The sequence below is a fragment of the Procambarus clarkii genome, chromosome 53 (assembly GCF_040958095.1).
Source record: "Procambarus clarkii isolate CNS0578487 chromosome 53, FALCON_Pclarkii_2.0, whole genome shotgun sequence".
In the NCBI taxonomy this organism is placed as follows: Eukaryota; Metazoa; Arthropoda; class Malacostraca; order Decapoda; family Cambaridae; genus Procambarus; species Procambarus clarkii.
Window position 1 is genome coordinate 30,491,791 of NC_091202.1, and position 21,420 is coordinate 30,513,210.

The 21,420-nt window shown below is 44.2% G+C and overlaps 1 protein-coding gene across 1 annotated transcript in view; it reads left to right on the plus strand.

The window, feature by feature from the left end:
* The window catches only part of LOC123767141 (neuronal acetylcholine receptor subunit alpha-7-like), a 454,788-nt gene that overhangs the window by 195,813 nt on the left and 237,555 nt on the right, over window positions 1–21,420 (plus strand).

The following is a 21,420-nucleotide window of genomic DNA, read 5'->3' on the forward strand; positions in this document are numbered from 1 at the left end:
TTAGCATATTTTGGGGCAGGTTTATTTCTAATACAGCATTGTGCCTATTGTTAATGTTCTTAAGGATATTTTCCATTCTACGTAAATACTTTCATGAAGTATTTACGTAAAAAGAAGGATAAAAACACACGAAATCACATAAATCTTTCCACTAGATTCACTGGCATACCAATTTTATATTAAAAACAAACCAGACATTTTGAATCGTAAATATACCTCATTCTACGATTAAGTAGTCCTTAATCGTAGACAGCGTCGAAGGATCGGTACAAGAGGTGAAGGGGCTCCTGTCTAACTCAAGCAAGCAGTTGTCTAACATGTCTATCATCTTCCATCTGAATCAATAGACAGCCAGCCAATTAACAACTGCATGTTCCATGTCAACACTGAAGAAGGGGAAGCACAGATGGACCCTTGAGAATCAGATTAGTCAAGGAGAGAGAGATGAGAACGCTTCTTCCAGCGAATGAGTAGTGGGAAAATGGCATGAAATAATTGAGCACGTTGTAGAAACACTCATACTAATACTACATACTCATACTACATACTCATACTACATACTCATACTCCACTCATACTTTCAAAGGTATATATACGAGAGAGGAAAAAGGCAGAAGTCAAATTTGTCTTAGACAACAAGCGGCTAGAAAGTCCGAAAGCTAAAGTTCGATCCTGCAGCCACAAACAAACAGGTACACACACGCAAACACAGATTGTTCAGTCTCTCATGTTTTATGCCTTAAACCGGAGTAGTTGAGCTTGGTGGAGCATACTGAGCATAGTGAGGCCATTATAGATGCTTGAAGTAGTGATGGTAACATATACTCGCCTGTCTCACCAACTTCAGTGCCTCAGCTTGGCCAGCTCCTCCTCGAATCGCCGTCTGAGAGGGACAAGGAAGTTTGTGATATATGAACAAGCTGGAGTTTAGAGTCTTGTAGGAAATTGAATTTTATGTTCTGGTCGGCGGCGTCTTCGTCCCCTGCCAGGACAAATAGATAAGGAGAGATATGGATTGTCTTGAGTGAAGGAGGAGGAGAGATTGTAGATTTCATTCACTACCCAACAACGTGTCTCTGGGATCAGATGAAGGCAATGTCGTTAGTTAGTTTGTTGTCAAGGCGATGCTTAGAATCACCGTCTCTAACCGATGCACGAGCTTGAAACTCCTATCCAGGTTCGTCAGGCTCCTATCCAGTCCTATCCAGGCTCGTCAAAGACATCCTATCATGTCTCTGACAGGCAAGAATAGTCTTACTTTTCAAATATCTTGATCTAAAATAGATTAGTTTACAGTCTGAACAGACCACTTTTTAAATACTGATTTGGAAAGGTGTTTTATTTATGGAACAAATTACTGGATATTATAGGTTACCCAGAAATTTGTTCTCATTCACAATTCATGTAAACTGTCTTGATATAGAGAGGAGCGGCCTTGTGTAGACCAATAGGCTGCATACAGTTCTGTATACTCATGTGTTCTTCCCAGCTATGAATACTGTTCGATACTCAACATTCCTTTCGGTACAGAATAAGAAATTTATGAAATAAATGGAATATTTAATCCTTAGTTTTTGGGCGTGGTGAGGGTTGAGGGTTGGTAATAGATGTAGAGACAGAGAGAGATGAGGGGGAAGAGAGGAGAGAGAGAGAGAGAGAGAGAGAGAGAGAGAGAGAGAGAGAGAGAGAGAGAGAGAGAGAGAGAGAGATGAGAGAAGAGAGAGAGAGAGAGAGAGAGAGAGAGAGAGAGAGAGAGAGAGAGAGAGAGAGAGAGAGGAAGACACGGATAGACAGGAACATCGAAGTAACAGGAACACGTTGCTAGTCCATGAGCTAACACCACAGGCGCTCTCGACCGTGCACACACACACACACACACACACACACACACACACACACACACACACACACACACACACACACACACACACACACACCAAACACTCACACACAACCGAGACGAGCAGGAAGGCACCCGCACTCTGGGCCCGCAATACTCGCTTCTCCCGCAAACACCGGAGACCTCCTCCACCTCCCCCTCGAACGAGGCGAAGATGCAGCCTCAAGTACATTCTTCAAGACTCATGCACCGTTACAAAGACTGGAAACAGCGTATTAGATCAGACTCTCGGTATCGTCGACTAGTCATATGATCCATTATTCCTGCAGGAGGCTCTCACAACACTGCAGAAGAGAGGATACTATGCAACATAAACGCAACATACACACAGGAACGCATTTGAACGCAGCAGCCGCGTGTACTGTGCGTTGCAAAGCAAGATCATACAAAAATGCTATTTTTTTGGTAATTGATGAAAACGTCAAATATCTTATTTTTTTAAACGAATCCGAGAAACTTGAGAGAGAAAAAATAAGGCGTTCTAAAAATATTTTTCCTCCGGGAAAATATGTCTGACCAAAAGCGTAACACTAGAGGAAAAAAATATCATTTAATGAGAAACTTGTGATGTCAATTCTTTATGTCTCGCAAAATTATTACCAAACTACCTTCGAAATTTGTTTTCTCCATAAAACCAATTAGTCTGTAAGACCTCCCCAACAAGATTTTTTTTTAATATATTGTCGGAGAAGTTAAAAACCCCAAACTTTTATCTTAAGGAAAATTGCATTTACTGACTTTTTATTTGGCCAAAGATCTCACGAACTCAGCCTGAATTTTTACCCTGGGCAAGACCTGAATTCGGTAACAGGTTGTTGGTTTCTGGAATGGCCGCAGGGAAGGGAGCTTGGAAGTTTAATTCTATTTCTTCTCTAATGGCCAGATGTTTTGGTGAACCTGTCAGCAGGTTGATTAGGACTTGTGTGTGGGTAGTTGGCGGGGTCTGTTGGGGGATAATTACCCATGGGTCAGGTTGGTATATTGTGTTAAGGTTTTGGGGATACAAGTAGAAGGAATGTCTGTGTGTGTCTCCCTCTCTCTCTCTCTCTCTCTCTCTCTCTCTCTCTCTCTCTCTCTCTCTCTCTCTCTCTCTCCCTCTCTCTCTCTCTCTGTTTCCTCTTTTCTCTGTCTTTCCTTCACCCCCGTCTTTCTCCCTCGTCTCCCTATCATTCCATTACTCATCTCTTCATTCATTTTTCTCAACTGTTCTAACTTCGTCTTCAACACACACCTAACTTCCTCCTCTCTTCTCTCTCTCGCTTCCCCCTCTCTTCTCTCTCTCGCTTCCTCCTCTCTTCTCTCTCTCACTTCCTCCTCTCTACTCTCTCTCACTTTCTCCTCTCTTCTCTCTCTCACTTCCTCCTCACTTCTCTCTCTTCTCTCCCTCACCTTCAGTGCCTATCCCCTCCTCAGGACCTTCAACGCAACACGCCTTCTCAACTACCAGTTGCGTTTTGTGTTCGTTAACCTAACCAACGTCATCAATAAAACCTACTATGAAAAGCAACAACTCACAAATAGCAATATAGTGTATATGACTCGAGAGGTTAGGTGGGTTACTTGGGTTAGTACGTTTCTATTGAAGGTTAGGAGGTTGGATTTGCAAATGAGTTAGAGTGGCAAATCAAGCGGGTAGTATATGCTGCCTATATGATATACTTCCCCCTCCCACCCTCTGCCTATATGATATACTTCCCCTTCCCACCCTCTGCCTATAGCTTCCTCGCCAAGTACAGTCTTCATAACTAAGGTACAGTCTAAGGTACAGTCATAACCAAGTACAGTCTTCATAACCTATTGCTATTTGATCCCATTCACCAGTTACTCTCGGCCAACAGGTAGTCACTAGTACTCTGCCCTTGAAAATGTTGACAGCGTCAGCGAAACACTGTAAAATGAACTTTGGGAAGTTAATTTTTCCACTTCTTAAGTGAAGAAAGACATAAAACATATAATCGACTTGAGAATGGTCCAGGACGGACCGAAACGTCGTCGTCGTCCCTTCACCTTCTAGTGTGTGGTCTGGTCAACATACTTTAGCCACGTTATTGTGACTCATCGCCTGCATAAAACATATAATCTGAAGATTCTATAATAGAAACATTGATCTCACCCTTATTATATTCATGATGTTATACTCGTATAACATATGCATCTTGCGAATCATATCATCTCCTGTGAAATCATCAGCTTTTTTCGCGTATCTGTGGTACGTGAAGCGTGTCAATGAAACCTATAACAGTGGAATCAATACAGCTTCCCTAGGTAAATACACTCTTATTTCACTCTCCCTAAGTGTTAGGACGGTAGAGCGACGGTCTCGATTCATGCAGGTCGGCGTTCAATCCCCGACCGTCCAAGTAGTTGGGCACCATTCCTTTCCCCACGTTCCATCACAAATCCTTATCCTGACCCTTAACCAGTGATATATAGTCGTAATTGCTTGGCGCTTTCCCCTGATAATTCCCTTCCTTTCCCTAAATGTAACACTGTGTTCTAAACCTTTCTTCACACGGACTCTAACCAAGTGTTCTCCTCCTTTTCTTCAATCTCAATTACCTTAATTGGCATAAGTGTCCACTTCAGGGAGCAAAGCCAGGGTAAGGTCGATACGAAAAGAAAAAGCTGTTACCCATGCAGCAGGTAGCGGCTGCATGGGTAACAGCTTCCATAATAAATCCTTTGCATTATAGATTTCTTTAATCTGTGTCTTTACACCATTAAACCATCAGATCCGTGCCATATTCTTACCCTATTTTTGGGACTCGGGGAACTGTAAGGGGAACACTGTAGTACATAAACTTTGTACCACAAACTCTGTGTGTGTGTTATGCTTTTTGCATTTGGTATTTGTGCCTGCAAGATCAAGTTTGTAGCTCTTGGACCCCACCTTTCTAACTGTCGGTTGTTTAATGTGCAGGCTTACGACCTCTTTTTATTTATCATATCAGCAACACATATTTCTCTATCACATACACGCATATGGGAGGCCTGATAGCTGAGTGGACAGCGCTCTGGTCTCAAAATCCTAGGGTCCGGATTCGATCACCGGTGATTGCAGGAACAAAATGGGCAGAGTTTCTTTCACCCTAATGCCCTGTTACCGAGCAATAAATAGGTACCTGGGAGTTAGACAGCTGTTTCGGGCTGTTTCCTGGGAAGGGGGGGGGGAATTAGTAGTTAATAACAGTTGAATAATTGACAGTTGAGAGGCGGGCCGAAAGAGCTCAACCCTGCAAGCACAACTAGGTGAATACACACACACACATCTCTCTAGGATACTGCCCACAGGAACTAACTCCCTGGTACCTATTTACTGATAGGTGAACAGGTGCATAAGGATGAAAGAAACTGCCCATTTGTTTGCGTCTCCGCCGGGAATCGAACCCAAGCCATTAGGTCTACGACCCCCCGAGCGCTGTCCACTCGGGCGCGACGCCCCTATGTCTCTGGATGTGTGTATTCACCTAGTTGTATTCACTTATTTGTACTTGCTGGGGTTGAGCTTTGGCTCTTTGATGTGTGTGTGTGTGTGTGTGTGTGTGTGTGTGTGTGTGTGTGTGTGTGTGTGTGTGTGTGTGTGTGTGTGTGTACTCACCTATTTGTGCTTGCAGGATCGAGCATTGACTCTTGTGTGTGCGTGTGTGTGTACTCACCTACTCACCTAATTGTGCTTGCGGGGGTTGAGCTTTGGCTCTTTGGGGTTGAGCTTTGGCTCTTTGTGTGTGTGTGTATGTGTGTGTGTGTGCGCGCGCGCATGCGTGTGTGTGTGCGCGCGCGCAAGCGTGTGTGTGCGCGTGCGCGCCGTACAAGACTATCACACACATCTCGTGATATGATTATTCAAGTACTTAATTTTGAAGAAAATAATTTTTATACCAATGCTCGACATTTATGATGCATTTTAAGTCTCGTCTTAAAGTCTGTATTTTGATTCTTTCTAAACGTAAAGTTTCACTTTCAGTTGTTCATAATCCTGTAAAGGCAAAAAACGTAAATATGAAAAAAATAAACGCAGCAGAACTCTTTACAATATACCATCCAAAGTCCAACACTGAAATTTTAACTTTATTAGATTTTCATGCTGTTGGAGATTTTTTTTATTTTTATTTTTGCTGTTCAACATTTCACGTAAATTTCAAGGTATAGATATTGTGCAGAAATTGCATTTTAAATACTTGTTTTATGTCTTTACCTGTCAGGAATCACGTGGTTGACTCACCTGTAATTCGTGGTTGATTTACCTGTAATTCGTGGTTCATACACCCTTCATTCGTGCGTGATTCACCTGTCATTGGAACACGGAACGCTTCCTCAGCGCTTCGCAAAATATACAGAGGAGCAACAGACCGTTCAAGACACCATTATACACGTGCCAGAGAAGTATACGCGTATCTGTACGTAACTCCTCGTCTTGTGATGAAAAACCCACACGTATGTCTTATATTTAAGCCAAGAGGCAATCTCTATCAGCTTACGGGTTATTCATGCCCATGCCACCTCCTGTGTGGCTTAATCTTCATCAATCAATCACCTCTGTTAGTATCCCTTCAATGCTGACCTCCCCTTGATCCGTTTCTAAAGCAACTCATACATACCAACCATCCATATAGGAAATGATTAATATATATAACACCTCTAAATGAATATATATCTCTAACCCCAGTTAACGATAATATTATATATGCCTATATAAATATTTTTTTTCAAGCGCCAACCTTGGGGAATGCCTCCTTTAAGTAGAGTCAGCATAACATTGCCTGTAAGTGACCTTTCCGCTGAAAAGACACAGCAGGTCAATGACCTGATGAGCGCCTATCGCAGCTCCGATTAGGGCTTCCTCAGTCCCTCTCCTCGTAATTGACTCGGCTCTTTAGTGATTGGGGGTTAATATTAGGCACTGTTACAGTGCCAGAGGGCCATCCCTAGGTAAGACCTGTAACCTTAGGGAGGACCTGTAACTCTTCCTCTAGCCTGTAACTCTTCCTCTAACTTCCGATCTGGACTGCTCAAGTTTCGGATGAAACATATATACTATCCAAGAAGAAGGCTAACCGTTCAAAGAGCATTATAAACCGAATTTTTAATATTGGAGGCTAATGGGCCTATTTATGAGGATAATGTGCCTATTTATGAGGATAATTTACCTATTTATGAGAATAATGTCCCTATTCATAAGGACAATGTCCCTATTCACGAGGATAACGCGCCTATTGATAAGGACAATAGCATTGACAACCAGGAGACATATATAAAAATATATAATCTTTCAATAAAGTAAAACTAGTCTGTATAGAAAATGGAGTGTTAAAAATAATGGGAGACTAATGTCCACACAAATATCTACAGCAGAGAGAGACGGAGCCCCTAAAGGTGGTGAAGGATATAGGAGGAAAATTAATATTATCTGAATTCTAGCAGTAGTGATGATTCCTGTGACACCAAGAAATTTGGTTAATTTTTTAACTTTATTATATATAGTATATTTAGTATAGTATAGCAGTTATAGTATATTGTATTATTAAGTATATTGTTTAGTATATTGAGTATATTAAGTATATTTATAGTATATTGAGTATATTTAGTATATTTGTATACTTAGTATAGTATATTTAGTATATTGAGTTAGTAAGTATATTTAGTATATTGAGTTAGTAAGTATATTTAGTATATTGAGTTATTAAGTAAGGATGAACAATGAATAGATGAATGAAGATGAATGAATGAAATGTTGTAGTTTGTTTACACACACAAAATATATAAACAACCCGTATAAAAAGTTATATATACGACACCTTGGTAAACAACACGCAATAATAATATTATTCAAATTGGTTAATTAGCATATAATAAAAGTGGATTAATCTGCAAACAGAAAATCCCAAGCGACAGTATAAATTTAATTGTGTCTCTTTTTTTAAATTACAAAATTAATTTCTCTCTTAACACATATATGCACGATTTTGATCACTTAGAAAAGAGGATATGTTCCCAAAGCCAACAGGAAAGACATTTGAAATATGTAGAGTTACCCATGATAGGTCGTCAAGTCCAGGGTAACGACAATGGCAGGACTTTCCTGCATATACCATACTAACACACATTATATTAAAACAAATCATGTCGTGGCCTGGTTGCCTGGAGCGTGTATGTGTGTGTGACTACCCATCACATAGGTTCGAATCCTGATCACAGCTCCTACGGATTTTCATACTGATACATCACATTTAGTGTGATCACTCTCTGTGTATTGATAGTGGAGCGTCAGAGGTAGAATATTCCTTGATGACAGAGTCAGAGTACTTGGGAGGATTGTGTGAAAATCCTGATCCGGGTTCAGTGCAAGCCTCAGGAAACCCTCGTGTGTTCAGGAGAACTCCAGGCTGTGTGATCACATTAATGTGATTACTCTCTGTGTATACATAATATTGTTGGGCATCATACCCGCAAACTAGTGTGTGCTAAATAGAAGAAAGGGACGATTAAGCTAGATTAAGTGGCCTCGAGAGTGACATATATATATATATATATATATATATATATATATATATATATATATATATATATATATATATATATATATATATATATATATATATATATATATATATAGTATTGTTGAATATGACCGAAAAGGTAAGATTAATAATTCTAACACGAATCTTCTCAATATTTCTTATGTTTTTCTTCACTGTCGGTGGTAATAAAAATAACAATTCTCCGAAATTCATTTTTTAATTGTCTGACGCCTGAACGCGTTTCGTAATTCGTATTACATTTTCAAAGACTTAATTTACACACAAATTCTTCGTACTTATACTCTATTGGATGAGGTGATATGGTACAAAAGTTTTGGGTGAGGTGACAAACACAAGACAGAACACGAAGCAATGGGTATAAATTGGATAAGTGAACATATGAATGGAAGTAACTGCAGAAGGTCTATTGGCCCATACTTCCTCTTGCTGCTTCCATATTGGTTCGGGGTCTTGCAGTAAGTAGAATATAGTTGTGCATTAATTGGCTGTTGATTGCTGATGTTGACTTTTTGATGTGTAGTGCCTCGCTGATGTCAAGCCGCCTGCTATCGCCGTACCTATCAATGATTTCTGAGTTGTTTGCTAAGATTTCTCTGGTGATGGTCTGGTTGTGAGAAGAGATTATGTGTTCCTTGATGGAGCCCTGTTGCTTATGCATTGTTAGTCGCCTAGAAAGAGACGTTGTTATCTTGCTTATATACTGAGCTCTTTGGGGCTTACAGTCCCCAAGTGGGCATTAAAAGGCATAGGCGACTTTGGTCTCCTTCAAAGCGTTCTGCTTCGTTCCCAGACAAAGTTTCCCAGAAAAACTCCCCAGACACCAAGCAGAACGCTTTGAAGAATTGCTATTTTTATTACCACCGACATATATATATATTATATATACATAAAAAACAATAAACATATTACCGAACATTCTAAGTGATAGACATACATTTCTTCATTTATATTGTCTAGGGTTCTTCTTGCATACAGAATGTTATTCAATTGTATAATGAATGTGATACAAAAGGCCTGGGTAAATACTGGTTTGGGAACAGGATTGTTGATTTGACTGTTGACAAGGACAACCTCCTAAAAATGAAAGCAGAACGAGACGACATTAGTAGTAGCTGTAAAAGTCAACGAGTCGTTGAAATGCAGACGATGAGTCACAATAACGTGGCTGAAGATATGATGACTTCACCACACAGCAGAAGATGAGGCGACGACGACGTTTCGCTCCGTTCTGGACCATTATCAAGTTATGTGTTTCGACCGACGACCGAAACGTCGTCGTTTCTTCATATTCTGTTGTGTGGACTGGCCATTGAGTCGTGGAAATGTATAGGAATTCAAGTACCATTTTTTAGAGACGGATTCGAGAAAAACGTGAACGACAGAACAGTTTAATTATAACGTAGCAGGTGCAGAAGGGCTAGTAAGAAGGGCTAGTAAGAAGGGCTAGTAGGAAGGACTAGTAGGAAGGACTAGTAGGAAGGGCTAGTAGGAAGGGCTAGTAGGAAGGGCTAGTAGGAAGGGCTAGTAGGAAGGGCTAATAGGAAGGGCTAATAGGAAAGGGGGAAATGAGCAAGACCTCACTCACTCATAGTAAGGTAACCTATAATTGGTTGACAGACAGATTGCCTATGATGTTTAAGAAATGATAGATAAGTATACACAGCAAAAACGCACACGTACACACACACACACACACACACACACACACACACACACACACACACACACACACACACACACACACACACACACACACACTGGTGTTGGCAAGGGGTCATATAAACATCCTGAGTGGCAGTAGTGCAAATATACTTAGCGGGAGACCCCCCTATGGTACCTGCCGCTAAAGTGCGCGGATCAACAAACAATTAATGGTCAAACAATCACGGTATGACTGTGTAAACAACGCCCTTAACCACTTTCATCCCAGAGTTCTTCCTTTGGAAACGTGAGAAGAGTGAGGGGGATTTTTCACGTCGAATCATGTCCCCCAGAGAGATCAGTCGTAAAGTGAGGTGTTGAGTGACGTAAAGTGGTGAAGTGAATGGTAGTGTGTGTGTAGAAGTGGGGGGGGGGGGTGTTGTTGTTGTTGTAGTGTAAGGGAGGAGGGGTGTGTTGTGGTGGTGTTGTGTGTGGGTGTTGTGGCGCGCAATACGCGTGTGTTTGTTCTATATCAAACAGCATCATTAAAACTTTTTTTTTAAATCTATGTAGCCACCTAGGACTACGAATCCCGAGCGCTGTCCACTCAGCCATCAGGCCCCCGTGTATATGTATCTTCGCTAGAGATACTGTCCTGTCACGGTGTTATGTTATATATATATATATATATATATATATATATATATATATATATATATATATATATATATATATATATAGTATATATATGTGTGTGTGTGTGTGTGTGTGTGTGTGTATATAGATTTCATTCACCTGTACAATTGGAGCCTCGAACCGGTGACCACAAAGTCAGTTGCTAACCGTTCTACCTACTGAACCACCAACACCACTTTAAAGTAAGGATTCCAGAGGCACCAATCATTTTGACCCCTCACCTAACACCCTTTAATACCAAAGTGGCACCAAAGGGAAAGAACATAAAGTTTCAGTTGGGGAGCAGATAGGTATCTCTAAAAATTTTCCTTAAGAAATGCTGTTGACTGAGTGGGTAGAGGAGCGAGCTGCTGTTTATGTGGTCTGCGTTTGAAGGCTGCGATAGTCTAAAGTGACTGAAACATATAATTGAGTGTTTATAAATGCATATAAATATATATAGAGGAGCAAAAGATGCTGCTGTGTTTTATTAAGTGGAAGGGGTGACAACACCGCCTATGGAACATGATACAACGGGATGACAGCCAACATGATGCTGGGGGATGGCCGAGCTTGGTACACGTGAAGGTCAAGTGGTTACCATGACTACATCTCCACACACACACACACACACACACCTCTCACCACACTACCTCTCCACACCCACCCCACCACACCTTCATCCAAACCCACCTTCCACACTCAAATTCACACACACACACACACACCCACCCTCCACACCAACTTTCACAAACCTTCCACACCCACCCACCACACCTACCTGCACACCCACCATCGACACCCACCTATTGGGCCAGCCAGAGACTTAAGGCCCGCGCAGGAATATTCCTGAAAAAACACCCTATACACTCCCCCTTCACACCTACCTTTGACACCCACAGATACACACACCCTCCCCCCCTCTAGATACCCCCATCCACCCCCCCCCCTCAACCCCCTTTCCCCCCCCCCTCCTCACACCAAATCCACACCAAAAAAAACCTATTCACTCCTCCACTCAAGACCACTAACTACAACAAGTAGTAATTGCTTCCTGAAAGTTGTCTAAGAGTCTTTTCTCTCAATAACTACCCAAGCAAGACTTCCCAGATGATGTTCATAGTCCCAGGACATTCTCCCACACCACCTGTCTCCAGAGCCAATTGTCACTGCCATCCACCTATCCCAGCCACTTGAGCTGGACGGTAGAGCGACGGTCTCGCTTCATGCAGGTTGGCGTTCAATCCCCGATCGTCCAAATGGTTAGGCACCTTTCCTTCCCCCCCTTCCCCTCCCCGAGTCCCATCCCAAATCGTTTATCCTGATTTCCCAGTGCTATATAGTCGTAATGGATTAGTGCTTACTCCTGACAATCCCTTTCCCAGCATACAAATGTTGGCAAATCCCTGGAACTTAAGATCAATGGAACAGCAATCAAAATTCACTTAAATGACAGAATAAAGAAAGCCAAAATAAAAAAACAGCCTTAGCCAAACTGAGAAGATTCTTAAACCTTGAACACGGAAATACATATATACGAGGCCCCCTAGTATCTAATTAGCTCCAGAATCTCTGCAAACCTTAAACAAAATCAACTCGTAAAGCTCACCATAGCCCGTGCTACTTGGAACGTTTATGTTCCAAGTAGCTGAATCTATAACAACAACAACGCAAAGGTGAAAAAGTTGTGATGAATAAGGCACTGAGGAGAGCAGTGAAACGCCTTGTTCATCGCATGACCAAACGATTCAGGAACACCATGAAACCTGGAACATAGAACCACTAAATCGAGTGTTGGATCCTTATCAAGTCCTAATCAGCACAGGACTTGATAATGGTCAAGGACGGACCGAAACGTCGTCGTCTCCTTATCTTCTGGTGTGTACTTTGATTATCATATCTTCAGCCACGTTATCGTCTGCACACCCCACACTGTGAACCTCAGACTGCAACAGCAAGCCACCAGGATGTGCAACAGGATCGAAATGCTAGAACATCTAGAACACCCTGTGATAGAACACCCAGTGATGGAACACCCTGTGCTAGAAAAATAGCTGCAAGACGAGACACCATCTCCCCCCAAATTGCTGGTGGCCCAAGAGCCTCGAACAGTTCGAAAGCAACCTAACCCCACAACATATAATCCCAAGATGATATATTGATCAGCAAAACACACACACACACACACACACACACACACACACACACACACACACACACACACTCACCAGAAATCATTAACTCACATACAAAAACATCCCCATGTGTGTATGTAAATATGTTGACAGATACGAGACAAGCCTTGCAAACACTCACAGCTCTCTGACATAGGAGAACAAGTTTATCTTAGCTACCAAAGGCACACGCATCGTGTCAGCGAGGCGGACAGCTCGCCTGCTGTCTTATCTTCCAAAAACTTCATTTCCAAAAACTATTCTTCATTGTCTCCTCTCCATCTTCTTTAATAAAAAAAAAACTTTTACTCACAAAAATCAATACAAGGTTCTACACAAACCCCACTCTACCAATCAACCACATCAAGTCCCACACTAATCCCGACCAAGTCCGACACAAATCCCCGCAATATTCTCCCATCGAACTCCGCACCAATCCCCAACCAATCCTCCAGCAGCCTTTCACCAAGTCCAACACCAGCCCTTCACCACGTCCAACACCACCCCTTCACCAAGTCCAACACCACCCCTTCACCAAAGTCCAACACCAAACCCCAAGCAACCAATATTAACCTATCACCAAGCTCCCCCACACTAAAACACCCACACCAGGCCAGGATCAGACCCAGACATCAAGTCTTACACCCTCCCTCACCCCACTCACCCCCACTCCACCACTCTACCCCACCCCCACCAATCCTCCCTCCTCCCCCCAAAAAAAGGCCAAAACACCCCCTCACAGCATTAACCTTCTCAGCTGTGAGGAGGTGAATAAAAATTCCGAGCTAGCCAGCTCTGGCATTTTTATGATAAAATATCTTACTGGCTTCCTATATATATATATATATATATATATATATATATATATATATATATATATATATATATATATATATATATATATATATATATATATAAATATATATATATATATATATATATATATATATATATATATATATATATATATATATATATCGCTCCGAGAATGTTCATATAATGTGTGGAGCACATCTCTTTCGGATATATGAGAGAGTATCTCAAGCTTCTTTTTTCCTCCAGTTTTTTTCAAAACGATGCAGAGCTTTCTTAGTGAAGAATATACCTTTGGTTATTAATTCTACGCTAAATAATTTAAACAATATAAATTCTTGTAATGATCTAAATATATATTCTGCACAGAACAATGTATATTTAGCAAATACCAATTAAGTCAATTTTTATAAATGGCAATTTTCTATGATTTTATAGTGAAAAAACATACATTTTCCATAAAGATGTTGGGAATTGTTTTAATAAAAACAAGTTAGGTCAGGGGAGCCTGACGGCTGTAGCACGGGCTATGGTGAGCCCGTAGTATGGCAGACAATACACAAAGATATACGATAAGATATATATATAACTAGGGAGGCGCATGATAGTCAAGAGTGATATATCAGGGGAAAGGTGACATCATGGGGGAGAGTACAGCATGGGGAGCGCCCAGTATAGGGAGCTCACGGTACAGGAGAGAACACAATATGTAAAGTAAAGAGTTCAACAAAAATACAGAATGGTGGATACAAAAAAACTATAGTGGGGTACTATATAGTATCCCCTATATAAACAATAGTGGAGGGGGTACTATAGAAAAACTGTAATTAACGTTACACCATCGAACCCAAGGTTCAACGTGAACTGGATACTACTTAGTCCTTGGTTCAAAACCGGCTGGGTTATTCATTCGACGAATGAATGAACCCTCCAGGAGGTTCTTCCCATCAGTAAGAGAGACGTTGGGAACTGTTGCAACAACCGGCAATCACACATCAGTTCCGACCAACCGGAAAACCAACTTCCTACCAAGATGCAGGTCCCTGATCCAGGGCGACAGTCACCCAGGCCTGACAGGTAGAGCAATGGTGCCGGATAAGGTCAGCTTCTGGTCGTTACTCAGCCCGCCGGCCCAACCGGCTTCCCTTCTCACTTGCTTCCCTTTTTTTCTCAACTCTAACTCAAGAAACTCAGTTCTCTTCTTATAGAAAACGCAGATATAGATCCAGTTAAAAAATGATACTTTGCGGTCAATTACAGGCAAAATTCTTGAGATAATGTTTTAATAATATATTACAGTATTTGTTGATCATCGATTACTGTGTATTTGCCAATTTTTGTTATTATTTTATTCTGGGGGTTTATTTCTTGTTGAATCTTTCCAGTAAGAGCCATCAAGAATTACAGCTGCATTGGAGCAGATATATGCCTCCAAGGACTTCCAGCAATGCTTAAAGTGCATTTTAAATCCAGATCTTTTCTGTAGGTAATTAGGAGACCATCTTCAAGAACGAGCTCTTTAGTACTGTCTTCAGTGGAATATAATCTGAAGACTACTCACCTAATGCCAGCGTCTAATAGGGTTTAGTTAATAGTTCCTTGCTGTAGTGTGATTACTTCAACGAAACTCTAATCTATTTTGAACAAATCCACAAGGGCCGTGATGAGAGTTCGAACCAATACATTGAGGGGTTCCCAGATGCGCTCTAATCAATGTTATTAACTCAAACGTCTCATAATACAAGACGGAGAATATTCAGAATATCCCAAATCTCATTAGTAAGAACTTCCAAGACGTTTTTTCCTGATATAGACGATGACAGGCAATATTATTAGTGAAGAAAACGATGCTCCTGTCTAGAGTGTATGACCTTGTACGTGGAATAGCAAAAATGGAATAGCAAAGATACATATGGATGAGTAAGTAAACCTCTATAGCTCTCAGTCATGTAGCCTGACCAGTTGAGGATGACCTTCCACTACTCTTAAGACCCACCTGATGAACCTAACAAAGCAGCAAAGCAAAATACAAAAAAGAACTTACTGTCTTAAGACGCATATTTTAACTTTCTCGACAGCAGCGGCTGTGAAACCTTTGTTTGAAGCACAAGCTATTCTTCACTCTAGAGTTTGTCAGCACTAGATTGACAGCTCCTGTCAGAGATACAAGGAGAGAGAGAGAGAGAGAGAGAGAGAGAGAGAGAGAGAGAGAGAGAGAGAGAGAGAGAGAGAGAGAGAGAGAGAGAGAGAGAGAGAGACAGAGAGAGACAGAGACAGAGACAGAGACAGAGACAGGGAGATAGAGAGAAAGACAGGGAGAGAGACAGGGAGAGAGATAGAGAAACAGAGAGACAGGGAGAGAGACAGATAGACAGAGAGACAGACCAGCACGTGTAACAATTCACAGACCCAACAAATAGCTCACGAGAGCGACGGGAGGATAGCAAGGCGACAGATCTGGCGACAGGAAGGGCTAAAGGTGCACGGTTAAAGGAAGGGAAGAAATGGGTAAGGGGTGGAACGACAAAGAACGGTGAAGTTGGGGATAGGAAATGTATGGTACGAAACGATATGATGGGAGTAGACATTTCAGGCACCCCCCCTTGTGGATAACCCCCAATATCCCTCTATATCTCAACCTCCCTCCCTCCCTACCCCCCCTTCTCATCCCTCCATATCTCCCCCCTCTCTCTCTCTCTCTTTCGACCCACTTTTCTTTCTGCTCTCACTCTCTCTTTACTCTCCCACCGTTTGCTCCTATCCCGGCCCTGTGCCGCTCCGCTCCTTGAAGGAGAACACACACAGCACTCTTCTCTCTAACACGCAGTTCACCCACTGCTCCTCTGCTCTCACTTCTACCATGGGTGTCTGGGCACTTCTCCTACCATGGGTGGGTGTCTTGGCACTTCTCCTACCATGGGTGGGTGTCTAGGCACTTCTTCTACCAAGGGGTGGGTGTCTGGGCACTTCTTCTACCATGGGGTGGGTGTCTGAGCACATCTTCTACCATGGGTGGGTGTCTGGGCACTTCTCCTACCATGGGGTGGGTGTCTGGGCACATCTTCTACCATGGGGGTGTGTCTGGGCACTTCTCCTACCATGGGTGGGTGTCTGGGCACTTCTTCTATCATGGGTGGGTGTCTGGGCACTTCTCCTACCACGGAGTGGGTGTCAGGGCACTTCTCCTACCATGGGTGGGTGTCTGGGCACTTCTCCTACCATGGGGTGGGTGTCTGGGCACTTCTTCTACCATGGGTGGGTGTCTGGGCACTTCTTCTACCATGGGTGGGTGTCTGGGCACTTCTTCTACCATGGGGTGGGTGTCTGGGCACTTCTCCTACCATGGGGTGGGTGTTTGGGCACTTCTCCTCCCATGGGTGGGTGTCTGGGCACATCTTCTACCATGGGGGTGTGTCTGGGCACTTCTCCTATCATGGGTGGGTGTCTGGGCACTTCTCCTACCATGGGGTGGGTGTCTGGGCACATCTTCTACCATGGGTGGGTGTCTGGGCACTTCTCCTATCATGGGTGGGTGTCTGGGCACTTCTCCTACCATGGGGTGGGTGTTTGGGCACTTATCCTACCATGGGTGGGTGTGTCTGGGCACTTCTCCTACCATGGGTGGGTGTCTGGGCACTTCTCCTATCATGGGGTGGGTGTTTGGGCACTTCTCCTACCATGGGTGGGTGTGTCTGGGCACTTATCCTACCATGGGTGGGTGTCTGGGCACTTCTCCTACCATGGGTGGGTGTCTGGGCACTTCTCCTACCATGGGGTGGGTGTCTGGGCACTTCTCCTACCATGGGGTGGGTGTTTGGGCACTTATCCTACCATGGGTGGGTGTGTCTGGGCACTTCTCCTACCATGGGGGGGTGTCTGGGCACTTCTCCTACCATGGGTGGGTGTCTGGGCACTTCTCCTACCATGGGTGGGTGTCTGGGCACTTTTCCTACCATGGGTGGGTGTCTGGGCACTTCTTCTACCATGGGTGGGTGTGTGGGCACTTCTCCTACCATGGGTGGGTGTCTGGGCACTTCTCCTACCATGGGTGGGTGTCTGGGCACTTATCCTACCATGGGTGGGTGTGTCTGGGCACTTCTCCTACCATGGGGTGGGTGTGTCTGGGCACTTCTCCTACCATGGGGTGGGTGTTTGGGCACTTATCCTACCATGGGTGGGTGTGTCTGGGCACTTCTCCTACCATGGGTGGGTGTCTGGGCACTTCTCCTACCATGGGTGGGTGTGTCTGGGCACTTCTTCTACCATGGGTGGGTGTCTGGGCACTTCTCCTACCATGGGTGGGTGTCTGGGCACTTCTCCTACCATGGGTGGGTGTCTGGGCACTTATCCTACCATGGGTGGGTGTCTGGGCACTTCTTCTACCATGGGTGGGTGTGTGGGCACTTCTCCTACCATGGGTGGGTGTCTGGGCACTTCTCCTACCATGGGTGGGTGTCTGGGCACTTATCCTACCATGGGTGGGTGTGTCTGGGCACTTATCCTACCATGGGTGGGTGTGTCTGGGCACTTCTCCTACCACGGGGTGGGTGTCTGGGCACTTCTTCTACCATGGGTGGGTGTCTGGGCACTTCTTCTACCATGGGTGGGTGTGTGGGCACTTCTCCTACCATGGGTGGGTGTCTGGGCACTTCTCCTACCATGGGTGGGTGTCTGGGCACTTATCCTACCATGGGTGGGTGTGTCTGGGCACTTCTCCTACCATGGGTGGGTGTGTCTGGGCACTTCTCCTACCACGGGGTGGGTGTCTGGGCACTTATCCTACCATGGGTGGGTGTCTGGGCACTTCTCCTACCATGGGTGGGTGTCTGGGCACTTCTCCTACCATGGGTGGGTGTCTGGGCACTTATCCTACCATGGGTGGGTGTGTCTGGGCACTTCTCCTACCATGGGTGGGTGTGTCTGGGCACTTCTCCTACCATGAGTGGGTGTCTGGGCACTTCTCCTACCACGGGGTGGGTGTCTGGGCACTTCTCCTACCATGGGTGGGTGTCTGGGCACTTATCCTACCATGGGTGGGTGTGTCTGGGCACTTCTCCTACCATGGGTGGGTGTGTCTGGGCACTTCTCCTACCATGAGTGGGTGTCTGGGCACTTCTCCTACCACGGGGTGGGTGTCTGGGCACTTCTCCTACCATGGGTGGGTGTCTGGGCACTTCTCCTACCACGGGGTGGGTGTCTGGGCACTTCTCCTACCATGGGTGGGTGTCTGGGCACTTCTCCTACCATGTTCACTACCCCCCCCCTCCCCCCTCTCAACACGCCAACATTCCATAGAAGCAAATTAAGCGACCTGACGAACACTTCAAATCCTTGAAAATCTACACCAGTTTCCAAGTCTAATCTCTTACGTGCCTTAGCTCTTATGTGCCTATGCTCTTATGTGCCTATGCTCTTACGTGCCCATGCTCTTACGTGCCCATGCTCTTACGTGCCTTAGCTCTTACGTGCCTTAGCTCTTACGTGCCCATGCTCTTACGTGCCTTAGCTCTTACGTGTCCACGCTATTACGTGCCTATGCTCTTATGTGCCTATGCTCTTACGTGCCCAAGCTCTTATGTGCCTATGCTCTTACGTGTCCATGTTCTTACGTGCCTTAGCTCTTACGTGCCCATGCTCTTGCGTGCCTTAGCTCTTACATGTCTTAGCTCTTACGTGGCCATGCTCTTACGTGCCCATGCTCTTACGTGCCTTAGCTCTTATGTGCCCACGCTCTTACGTGCCTTAGTTCTTACGTGTCCATGCTCTTACGTGCCCACGCTCTTACATCCCCACAATCTTACGTGCCCACACGTGCCCACACTCTTACGTGCCCTCCTGGTAACATACCCACCCGTTCACAAGCCAATCAGCTCACCTCTGTCTTGCTGTCAACCAGGCTACCAGCAAATTCTAATGGGTAGAACTGGTGGACTAGATTAGAATTCTACCAATTCAGTCCACCAATTAGAATTCTAATTGGTTGCCAACACCACCAATGTGTCCACCGACTCCCAAGTTAAAATTGGAGAATGACAGAGCCTGTTTAAGGCGGTGAAACGCGGCCCCTTCAGTCTGTTATAAGGCGGTGAAACGTGGCCCCCTTCAGTCTGTTATAAGGCGGTGAAACGTGGCCCCTTCAGTCTGTTATAAGGCGGTGAAACGCAGCCCCTTCAGTCTTTTATAAGACGGTGAAACGTGGCCCCCTTTAGTCTGTTATAAGGTGGTGAAACATGGCCCCCTTCAGTCTGTTATAAGGTGGTGGTAGTGACCCAGTTTGGTATAAGGTGATGGGTTCAGGCCTCTTCAGCCTGTTACAAGGAGGTGGTGGTGGTCCCAGCCTATATTAAGGGGCGGGTGGTGGTCCCCAACTTATATTAAGGGGAGGGTGGTGGCCCCAACCTATATTAAGGGGAGGGTGGTGGTCCCAACCTATATTAAGGGGAGGCTGGTGGTCCCAACCTATATTAAGGGGCGGGTGGTGGTCCCAACCTATATTAAGGGGCGGGTGGTGGTCCCAACCTATATTAAGGGGAGGGTGGTGGTCTCAACCAATATTAAGGGCAGGATGGCGGCCTCACACTGTCAAGTAAAGAGGGTGAGCCACTATGCTCCATAAATTTAAGACAATCACTACTCCAGCTAGCAGTCATCACATGCTCCGGCGAGCGAGAGAGAGAGAGAGAGAGAGAGAGAGAGAGAGAGAGAGAGAGAGAGAGAGAGAGAGAGAGAGAGAGAGAGAGAGAGAGAGAGAGAGAAGAGAGAGAGAGAGAAACAGATTTCTCTGAAATCAAATCTTCAACGGAAAATTCGCAAATAATCAGAATGAAATACGTCAAGTTTTCGAAGAAAATATTCGATACAAAAGTTTACAAGTAAATCAACACTAAACAAGTCGTGAGAAGAAGTCACTGGGGTAAAGAACTGGTGTTGGGCCATGAAGGACCTCAAGGGATTTACCTCTACGTCTTCACTCCCAAAAATCCTCTATTGTAGGATTATTTACAATGAAAAAATCCGTAGGAGCTGTAATGAAAATTCGAACCTATGCGGTGGGTGTTCCCACGTACTAGTCAACGAGGCTACAACATGGTCAAAAGATTGCAACCTGGAGTTCTACTGTGGAAATTCTAATCCAGTTTTCCAACCATGCATCCTACACCCACCCAGAGAAAGGCAAACTTACCTTACTTGGGTAAGGTAAGGAGAGAGTACTCAGCCAGTATGACTAATTAGCAATTGGGAGGAACAGGAGGACATATGGCTGGGATAAGACGGTGGGAAGGAATGATGCCCCAACCCTTTGGACCGACGGAGATCGAACACGGACCTGTAAGAAGGGAGACCTACCTCCCCTTGACGGATGAGTATTCATAAAAAAAAGCTTTTTAGTAGCATATAATTATGAAGTGTTTGTGAACACTTCTCATGCACGAATGGTTTCCCAGACACAGTTTACACTTGGTAAACTCTACAGTCCGCAAGTGGTGCCAACTCCTGAACACTTACATCTGATCGCCTACGTGAAGCTGTATAACATATAAGTGTTTGCTGGTGTTATTGGATTATGAACAAATATGTAGCTCGTCTTGAAGCGGGATAGTGATCATGAACAGAATAGTGACTTATTTCATGTTTTTACACCTGGCATTACCTGTAAACACTAGAAGTACTTTCAAGA